Raw genomic sequence first — 10,846 nt, 5'->3', positions numbered from 1 at the left:
GTCCAGCTCTTTAGCTGTCCAGCAGAAGCTGGTCTTGTTTCCCTATAGGACTCCAAGCTGGAACGCGATGATTTAACTAAGATTTTATGGATGACAGAGCATGAGATCTTGTTGGTACTCAAGGCCCATTTACTCTCTTATGTATCTTATCTATTTATAGAAAGGAAACATCAACAAAACTGTAGGATAAAGGGGGTGCAACTCCACACATTTCCCACCATCAGAACTCTGTATCCCATCCCCTCTCCTGATAGCTTTCCTATTCTTTATCCCTCTGGGAGTATGGACCCAGGGTCGTTATGGGGGGCAGAAGGTGGACGGTCTGGCATCTGTGATTGCTTCCCCACTGAACATGAGTGTTGACAGGTTGATCCATACTCCCAGCCTGTCTTTCTCATTCCTTAGTGGGGCGGTGCTCTGGGGAAGCAGGGCTCCAGGAGACATTGGTGGGGTTGTCTGTCCAGGGAAGTATGGTTGGCATCCTGGTAGCATCTGGAATTTAGTGTCTTTCTGTTCTTCTTTCTCAACTTCTGTTCATCCCTTACTCATCTTTATCTTTCTGACTTAGCTCACTTAACATAATTCCTTCTAGCTCCATCCAAGATGGGTCAGAGGAGGTGGGTTCATTGTTCTTCATAGCTGCGTTCTCTTATGTATCTTACCTTCATTTTCCCTTTCAAGACATCATCGTTCTCTTTTAACTTATACTAGTTTATGGGTCACATTGTTACAGGAGGACTTCTGCATTCAAAGGGAAGCCCCAGAGTCAGTTCCAGCCTAAATCACAAAGAATTCTGTGATCAGGTGTGCAAACTTTCTATTTCAAATAAGTGAGGTAGAAGTCATGCAAAACAGAATTAAGGTACAGGATAATTGTGTGACAGATTACATGAGAGCCATGAAGAGAAATGGTCCTTCCATTTCTTCTCTCTCTCTCTCTCTTTTATGTTAATTCCCAAATCTAATCTCAGATGAATTCAACTTCCGATTGGTCTGGTGAGATTATCTGTCTTCTCTACTGGGGCTTTTGTCTTCCAGATGTGGTTTAGTTTTCTAAAATTCTTCCCACAGTATAAAATGCTTCCTCTTATGTTCTTAAAAGTTCATCTTACTACTTCCTACTACTTCCATGGTGCTGCCCTTGAAATGAAAAATATATAGGCTCCTGGTGAATGCCAGCTTCTGCATTCCAGCATCCCAGTGGTGGGCTCTGAGTGGTAGGCTCTGATAGTAGCCAACCTGCTCTCACCTTTATTGTCAGCACCTTGATGGAAATTGTTTCTAACAAATCAGCTTGTGCCTCACCCAGTTTGAAAGTGATAAAAGCTGGGTGCTGCGGACAAGCTTGTGCAGGTCTGGTAGGAATCAGTCTGTAACCCTCCCTTAACTGTAAAATAAGCCTAACGCCCTGCCCTCCATGTGGCCTCAGGTCTCCTTCTTTGGTTACTTTTGAGCTATACTACGGAAGTTTTTATTACACCTTAATGTTCTTCCCCACTCAGAATGGAAACAGCCGAACCAAACAAATGAGCCAAGTGACCATAGACTCAGTTCCTGCTAAGGTTTCAGGCCTCCTTTCCCTCAGAATTGCCCCTAGTAACATCATGTACTATCTTTTAAGATTACTCGGTGTGCGTGTGTGTTTGTAGAACAGATTACAGGGATTTAAAGACAGAGACTACTCCAACATTTTTTCTTCCCATTATTTTTTTATTATTATTTCTTTATTAGGGGATTAATGGTTTACAGTTGACAGTAAAATACAATAGTTTGAAAATGCATAACATTTCCCAGTTTTCTACATAATAATTCAACCCCCCACTAGGACTTCCTCTGCCATCTTCTGCCATCATGTTCCTTTTCTTCCCATTCTTCACAAGCCCTATGCTCATCATATTCATATTCATTTTTTGTACATTTGTAAGTTAGCACAGATTTTCATTAAAAGAGACATATACACACAGATTGATCTTCATGACTCATTCCAAGTAATTATAAAATTAGGCTATGAATTACATAATTTCTTACACTTCAATATAGCATCAATATATCATTTATTTTTTCACTTAATGTCAATTATCTGCAGGTACTGTGCATAACACACACAGACACACCCCTACTTTCTAGTGACTCAGTTTTACAAAATAAAAGCAAGTCATAAATATTGGACTGTTGGAAAAGTCATATGTATTCTCAGTGCAAAAATACATGATGATTTTTACAAAAGCCTAATAAATATTACACACACACACATATCACACACACACATACACACACACACACACACACACACACACACACATATATTACTAGGTAGAACACGTCTGTCATATGCGTAGCCCAAGCTTGAGTCCTAGCACCATGTAGGAAGTGCTGTGGCACCCACTAGAGGTAGTTCCAGTGATATGGCCTCTCTCTTTTTCTCTCTGTCTCTCTCTCTCTCCTCCCCCCTTATTGTGTGCCTGTGGGAATATAAAAAAGTAGCATGGAGTGGTAAAATCGTACATGCATGAGGCCCTGGCACTGCAAAAATAAATTTACAAAATCGTTTTAGGGTCCTATTCTAATAGTCCCAGAAAGAGGAGGTTCTTTTTAATTAATTTGTGACCCGAAAGGACTAAGATCCTGAAGGCTGAATCAGAACATTCTCCCTTGTAGAAAGTATTCTTTTGGGAGTTGGGTGGTAGTGCAGTGGGTTAAACGCACATGGCACAGAGCACAAGGACCTGTGTAAGGATCCCGGTTCAAGCCCCCGGCTCTCCACCTGTAGGGGGTTCACTTCACAGGTGGTGAAGCAGGTCTCCAGATGTCTATCTTTCTCTCTCTCTCTCTCTGTCTTCCCCTCCTCTCTCCATTTCTCTCTGTCCTATCCGACAATGACGACATCAACAATAATAACTATAACAAGTGCAACAAAAAGGAAATAAATAAATATTTAAATAAAAAAGTATTATTTTTTAAAAGAAAGTTATTTGTAGTTATTTATTTTGGACAGAGACAAATAGGGCAAAAGAGAGACACGTCCTGCAGCACTGCTTCACTGCTCATGAGGCATCCCCCCCGCAGGTGGAAAAGTATTTCTAAAACCTGCTAATTCTAAACTCTTCACACTTCACCTCACCTGAAGACCTTGTAAATCTGCAGGCACTGCTGATAGTGACTGATGTTTACCAAGTGGAGCAAGGTTACCACACACCTTTGTGGAGTGCAGGGAAGAGTTCCTGGAAGCTCCTTGCCTCAGGCTGATACAGTAAAGAAATGCTTTCATCTGGCTCCAGAGTGGTATTTCCAAGTTTCCCTAGTGCTGTATAACAGTGTGTTTGGGAAAGAATTTTTCAAGGTTGCCCCTGAGCATCTGTCCAAATATCTTTCAGGATCTCTGAATACTAAGGAATTTATTAACTGTGTGTTTCATGTAGGCGATTATCATTTGACCCATTGAAATGGAAATGAGAGCATGACTTTAATCAGTGAATTCCTATTATCTGGAAAACTGCTTTTCTAGTGAGCTGAAGGAGAGGATATTTGAGGCACTGCCTATTTATTTCACTTTGAAGTTTTAAACTGTAGTCCAGCTTCACAAATGTTTCTGTGTCTGTCTCTCAGTCACTCATCTTACAGTGTTTGAATTTGTTTGTTTGCTTTCTTTTCATGAATTATTTCACTGAAAGGACTGTTATTGGCAAGTTTCCCTCACACTAACACTGTCATCACAAACAAAGACACAGCCTTTACTCCTAGTGAAGCGACAACTATTTGTCTACATCCTTACATCACAAACAACAAGAGGATCTCCTCTGATGACAGACACACAGTGAAAGGTCTGAGGAAACAATTCAGCATTTACAACCTTGTTGATGGAAGCTTAATGAAATGGAAAAGAGCTTTCTGACTCTACATTGACCTTAAGATATGGTCCATTGTTGCATACTGACAATTTTTTTTATTCTCTATTTATTTATTGTATAGAGACAGCCAGAAATTGAGAGGGAAAGGGGAGAGAGGAAGAAAGAGAAAGAGAGAGAGAGACCTGCAGCACTGCTTCATCACCTGTGGAGCTTTCCTCCTGCAGATGAGGCCTGGGGATGGGGGTGGGGCTTGAATGTGGGTCCTTAAGCACTGTGACATATGCTTTCAACCAGGTATGCCACCACCCGGCCCCTCAAAGCAAACCTCTAGTACATATATTCTCACTTTAAAAGTGTTACCATGTAGGCTGGACAGTGGTGGACCTGATTAAGTGCACACTTTATGATGCATGACGACTTGGATTCAAGACCTCAACTTCCACCCTGCAGGAGGGAAATTTCATGAGTGGTGTAGGCCGTCTACAGTTCTTTCTTTCTTTCTCCATTTCTATCTCTTGGCTCCCCTCTAAATTTCTATTGGTCCTATCAAATAAAAAATAAAAATAGGCAAAGTGGCCATTGGGAGCAATGAATACATATCATAGGCACTGAGTCCCAGCAGCAGCACAGGTGACAATTAAAAATAATAAATAAATAAATAAATGTTACTTTGTTGATTAAAAAGCAACTTGAAAAAAAGAAGCAAGTGAAAATATCATACTCTTATAGCCAGGAAGATACTGCAGCAGAGCACACAGTACTTGCATGAGACATGTCCTAGGTTTGATTCTCAGAGTTAAATAATGATCACGCACAATGAGAGGGAGACAAAAATATATGCCGCAGATTTACACACATTTCTGAAAATGAGTTTAAAGGTCCCTTTCAGTGCTGCCAATTTCCTATAAGAGGCAAATACCTCAATAACTTTTTTCTTACTTTTATTAGTTGCTTCATACAATGGCGTCCAAGATTATAAGATTACAAGAGTATAGTTCATACCATTCCCATGACCAAAGTTGTGACCCATGTTCCTTCCCTAACAATAACCACCATAATTCAGAGGAAAAAAATAGAGGCAGTTTAAAGGCAGTTCCTTCTCCTTCCTCTCCTTTTCTTTTATCACCTTCGTTCCCTTTTTCCTTTTTCATAATTTTATGTGTTTCAATTATCTACACTCCACATATAAGTGAAACTATCTCATAATTGTCTTTCACCCTTTTTCTTACTTTATTAGACATAATCACCTTGCGTTCCATCCCTTTTGCCCCAAAGGACGCAAAGTAATATTGTTTAGTTGGGTAGTTGGCTTTTTAGTATATGTCCAGTAAATTCTTTTAAAAAATATTTTTAGTGTCTTTACTTATTTACGTATTGGATAGAGACAGCCAGGATTGGAGAGAAAAGGGGAGGGGAGACAGAGAGACACCTGCAACATTGTTTCAACACTGGCAAAGCTTTCCCCCTACAGGTGAGGACTAGGTGCTGGAATCTGGGTCCTTGCACATTGCAACATGTGCACTCAACCAGGTATGCCACCACCTGGCCCCTTTTATTTATTTAATATTTTTATTGTCTATTTATTTATTGAATAGAGACAGCCAGAAATGGAGAGTAGGGAGAGCTAGATAGGGAGTCCAGCAAATTCTTACTGAATGCTCATATACACCACTTTAAATACATTTTTATACTAAGTGTGCGAAGCTAATCATTGAAGTACCATAATTTGCCCACTTTCAAAAAATTTTTAAAAATATTTATTTATTCCCTTTTTGTTGCCCTTGTTATAGTTATTGTTGTTGATGTCGTTGTTGGATAGGACAGAGAGCAATGGAGAGAGGAGGAGAAGACACCTGCAGACCTGCTTCACTGCCTGTGAAGGGACTCCCCTGTGGGTGGGAAGCCAGAGGCTCGAACTAGGTTCCTTATGCCTTTCCTTGCACTTTGCGCCACGTGCGCTTAACCCACTGCGCTACCGCCCAACTCCCTATTTGTCCACTTTTAAAAACATTTTATTTACTTACTTTAATGAGAGCTATAAAGAGAGAAAGATACACAGAGAGATAAACCAGAGCACTGCTCAGCTCTGGTTTATGATAATGCTGGGGATGAACCCAATACCTTAGTGCCTCAGCCATGAAAGTTTCTGCATAACCACTCTGTGATCACCCTATCCCTATTTCCCCATTTTACAGCTAAGTGACAGCAGAGAAGAGATAGTAAGTGATTCTCCAATACCATACAAGCAGAAATACATCAGAAATCAGATTGTCGGGGAGGTCGGGCAGTAGTGCAGCAGGTTAAGCACAGGTGGTGCAAAGCACAAGGACCAACATAAGGATCCCAGTTCGAGCCCCGGGCTCCCCACCTGCAGGGGCGTCGCCTCACAGGCGGTGAAGCAGGTCTGCAGGTGTCTTTCTCTCCCCCTCTCTGTCTTCCTCTCCTCTCTCTATTTCTCTCTGTCCTATCCAACAACAATAACTACAACAATAAAAACAAGGGCAACAAAAGGAAATAAATATTTAAAAAAGAAGAAATCTGATTGTCACATAGTATTATTTATATACTATTTCTATCTCAGTGCATTATTGGGGAAGACAAGAGGAGCTAGGAAAAAAAAAAGATAACTAGCAATACTTCCTTTTTTTTTAAGGCAACCGTCTCTTCATAGTGCCACCTTCAAGACCACAACCAATGTCTTTTCTCTAGTCAAAGGATAATCCATCAGTCTAAGAAAATATCATGTTGCATTTTTGTCATGTCCCTAACTATTCTTTAGCCTTCCCTAATTTTTAAATCTTATTAGTGCTTAAAAGATAGCAGAGGTATAATTCCACACTGACCCCACCATCAGAGTTCTGTATCCCCATTCCCTCCATTGGAAGCTACTGCAGTTCTCCCAATAGCTTACAGTCGTGCTTAATACAAAGTGCATGCTCAATAATTGCTTGAATGACAACCTGAATCACTACCTTCATTTATCCTTTACCATAAAACATGTAAGGATTTGTTTTGAACTACAGAGTTATCCTCTTGATCATTTTACAAACTTTCCAAACAAAACTGTAAAAAAAAAATGCACTTTATTCTACTGTGAACCTTTATTTATTATGTCTGAGAAAGCATTGCTTTTCAAAGTGATATTAACTGGATTTAGGGGTGGAGGGATCAATGTTTTGAATAGCGTCATTTAATGTTTGGGTGATCAGTGTGAAAAATTAAGCATTACTATTTCCATGTTACAAATCATGACTTTGAACTGACACAAAAAGCTTTGATGTTTCCTGTAACTTAATCCATATGTTAACTTTATTTTTTATTATTTATTCATTTTATGAGAAAAAGAAAAGGAGACCAGAATAGCACGTATCAAATACTGTGCCTAGAATTGAACCCAGGGCCTCATGTGTACTAAAGAAGGAAGCCTATACCCACTGAGCTGTTTTACATTTAAACTTCATAGTTGTCCTCTTTCATTGGGCTACTCCCATGTGCACTGAGTTCTAAATAGATGAAGAGACTCTCAAATGCAATGACATTCTTAGAAATGTTACAATAACATTATACAGTTAAAGTGATGTATGCATTTGAAAACGCAAAAAGAGCTCAATTTTGAAATCAAAGCCTTATTACATCAGAGCCTCTGATGAACAAACTTTACCAATAACTACTCCAAATAACTCCTATTTTTAAGATACTACATTTTGTTAGAATGCCTTTCTTTTGGAAGCTGGGTGGTGGCACAGCAGGTTAAGAGCTCATGGCATGAAGCGCAAGGACTTGCATAAGGATCCCGGTTGGAGCCCCCAGGTCCCCACCTGCAGGGGAGTTGCTTCACAGGCAGTGAAGCAGGTCTGCAGGTGTCTATCTTTTTCTTCCCCTCTCTGTCTTTCCCTCCTCTCTCCATTTCTCTCTGTCCTATTGAACAACAGCAACAGCAATAACGGCAACAACAAGGGCAACAAAAGAGAAAAAAATGCCTTTTTAATTATTTTTTCTTTTCTTTTGCTGTTGTTGTTCTTGTTATTGTTTTTACTGCTGCTGTTGTTATTGTTGGATAGGACAGAGAGAAATGGAGAGAGGAGTGGAAGACAGAGAGGGAGAAAGATAGACACCTGCAAAATGCTTGTGAAGTGACTCCCCTGCAGTTGGGGAGCCGGGGGCTCGAACTGGGATCCTTATACCAGTCATTGTGCTTTGCACTGCTGCACTACCTCCCAGCCCCTTTAAATGCCTTTCTTATCCCATTTATACAAAGGACTATAATACTTGGGGCTTCTCTTTTCTTTTTAATTTTTTACCTTTATTTATTTGATAGAGACAGTCAGAAATCGTGAGGAAGGGGAAGATGGGGAAAAACAGAGAGACACCTACAGTCCTGCCTCACCACTAGCAAAGCTTTCCTTCTGCAGGTGGGAGATGGGGGTTTGAACTCAAGTCCTGTACATTGTAACCTCAACCAGGTGCAGCACCACCCAGCCCCACTTCTATTTTTAATATATTATTTATTTTATTTTTTATTTTTGGTGAAAGGGGTACAGAGAGAAAATGCAAGAGTGATCAGAGCATTGTTCAGCTCTAGCTGAAGGTGGTACTGAGGATTGAACCTGGGACATCAAAACCTCAGGCATGAAAGTGTTTTGTGTAACTGTTATGCCTTCTCCACAGCTCAGTGCTTGGTGCTTCTGTGAGAGTATTTCTGCTCACCTTTGTGACAACATTTTTCAGTCTATTTTATAAAGATTGATCGATCATATGAACAATGAGCCAAAAAAAAAAGACATGGTTTTATTATATCTAACAGGTTTTGCACTTTATAGCAACAGTTCATGCTGAAACAAAATTGGACTTGAATTCCATCCAACCTGAATACTAACTGTAACTTCTGGCAAGATATTTAAACTCAACAGGCCTCAGCTTATTCCTCTGTAAAATGAGTACCATATTAGGACTTTACTTTAAATGGTTATTGGGGAACAGAAGTTTGGGGGCAGCCTGGGAAATAGCATAGTGGTGAGAGCACTGAACTCTTTAGCATGAGGTCCCAAGTTCAATCCCTGACATCACATATGCCAGAGCGATGCTCTGGTTCTCTCTTCTCTCCCTTTCATTAATCTTTTTTAAAAGAAGAAGTTGCTGGGCTTCTATTAGCTCTTTCTGCAATCACTGTCAAGAAGAAAATTAGGATTTCACAAAAGGCAGATGTTTTCTCTGTGAAACTACTGGCTTACTAAGCATGCCAGGCGCTAAATACATGAGCAATACCGTGTTCCTCAGATCTTTGACTAAGAAGCACCCTGGAGAAAACTGTCTTCTTAATTAAAGCCAAAAATTCCAGAACAGTGTCAGCTCATCTGTCATTGAATGCAGGCTTGACCTAATGCAAATGATAGACTGGACATGAATAACTTCTATTTTATTTTATTTTATTTTATTTTACTTTACTTTATGCCGTTATTTCATTGCCACTAGGTTGTCTTGAGGCTCTATGCCTGCACAATGAATTTACTGTTTCTTGTGGGGTTTTCTTTTTCCTTTTATGTTGGTATGCATGAGACCCCTTCTGTTTCATTTGGTTTAAATCCCCCCTGCTTAACACTATTCTATTTACATAACTACTTCATTCTATTTACATAACCACTGTTAACAAGTTCCACCCTCCCTCCAGGGCATTTGTGGTTCAGTGATAGGATTCTCGCCTAATCTGCCCCCTCTTTGTCACACTCTGATTTTCACCAGTCACTTTTCTCTTCACCCTCTCTATGTCACATCCTGTTTCCACCTTACTTGGCAAGTATATATAAAGACAGCATTGTGAGTTTTACAGTACTGTACCTTGAGTTTAGCTTAGCTCGTCTTAGATTGTGCTGCGTCCTGCATGAATAAAGAGATACTGCCTACAGTTCAACCATGAGTCCCTGGTCGTCTGTTACCCGCCCGTGAAGCCAGCCCGATGAAAACAACATAACCCGTCGAAAACAACACTTTTATCCTTCCTTTTTCTTTTAAGAGACATCAAGAAATTGAGAAAGGAGTGCTAGAAAGGAAAAGAGAAAGACCTGTAGCACTGCTTCACTGCTTTCCCTCTGCAGGTGGGGGACCAGGGACTCGAACCCAGATTCTTGTGCAATGATAACATGTGTACTTTACCAGGTGGTGCTGTCACCCAGTCACCATAGACATGCATAACTTATTATGCCTGGAATCGTGTCTCTTCAGGTCTATAGTGTAGTGCTACATCAGGCTCTAGCAGAGGTTAGTAGAGAAAGCATACACTCCTCTAGGGCTTTATAATTATAGTGGGTCTCTCTGGGGGGTTATAATTATAGTGGGACCTGGGAGTTTAAACCAAATTTCAAGTACAGGATTCACTTTAGTTCTTAAAAACAAGGTCTTAGGCAGGCTATGGTATACATGGCTGGAGGCATAGAGAGCACATGTTACCATGTGCAAGAACCAAGTTGCAAGCAACCAGTCCTCACCTGTAGGGAGGAAGCTTCACAAACATTGAAGCAGTACCTCAGCTGTCTCTGTTTCTCTATTTCCCTCCCCTCTCAATTATACTGCTCTCTATTAACCAAAGAAAGAAAATAATGAGGAAAAATGGCTGCCTGGAGCAGTAGATTCGTTATGCAGGCACTGAGACCCAGTGATAGCAGTGGAGGCAAAAACAAAAACAATAAGGTCTATTATAATGTTTCCTAGGATCGACCTATCAACGTAATTGTTCAGCAGGGAAGCAATTATAGAAGCCAGACCTTCAACCTTCTGCATCCCACAATGACCTGGTCCATACTCCCAGCGGGTTAAAGAATAGGAAAGCTATCAGGGGAGGGGATGGGATATGGAGTTCTGGTGGTGGGAATTGTGTGAAGTTGTACCCCTCTTATCCTATGGTTTTGTCAATGTTTCCATTTTATAAAAAAAAAAAATTTGAAAAATGTTTCCTAGGACTCAGCAACGTGTCTTACCTGTAGGCCTGCCTTGCCATATTCATG

The sequence above is a fragment of the Erinaceus europaeus genome, chromosome 4, assembly GCF_950295315.1.
Source record: "Erinaceus europaeus chromosome 4, mEriEur2.1, whole genome shotgun sequence".
Taxonomy (NCBI): domain Eukaryota; kingdom Metazoa; phylum Chordata; class Mammalia; order Eulipotyphla; family Erinaceidae; genus Erinaceus; species Erinaceus europaeus.
The sequence above is the reverse complement of the archived record's forward strand: the minus strand, read 5'-3'. Positions refer to the sequence as shown.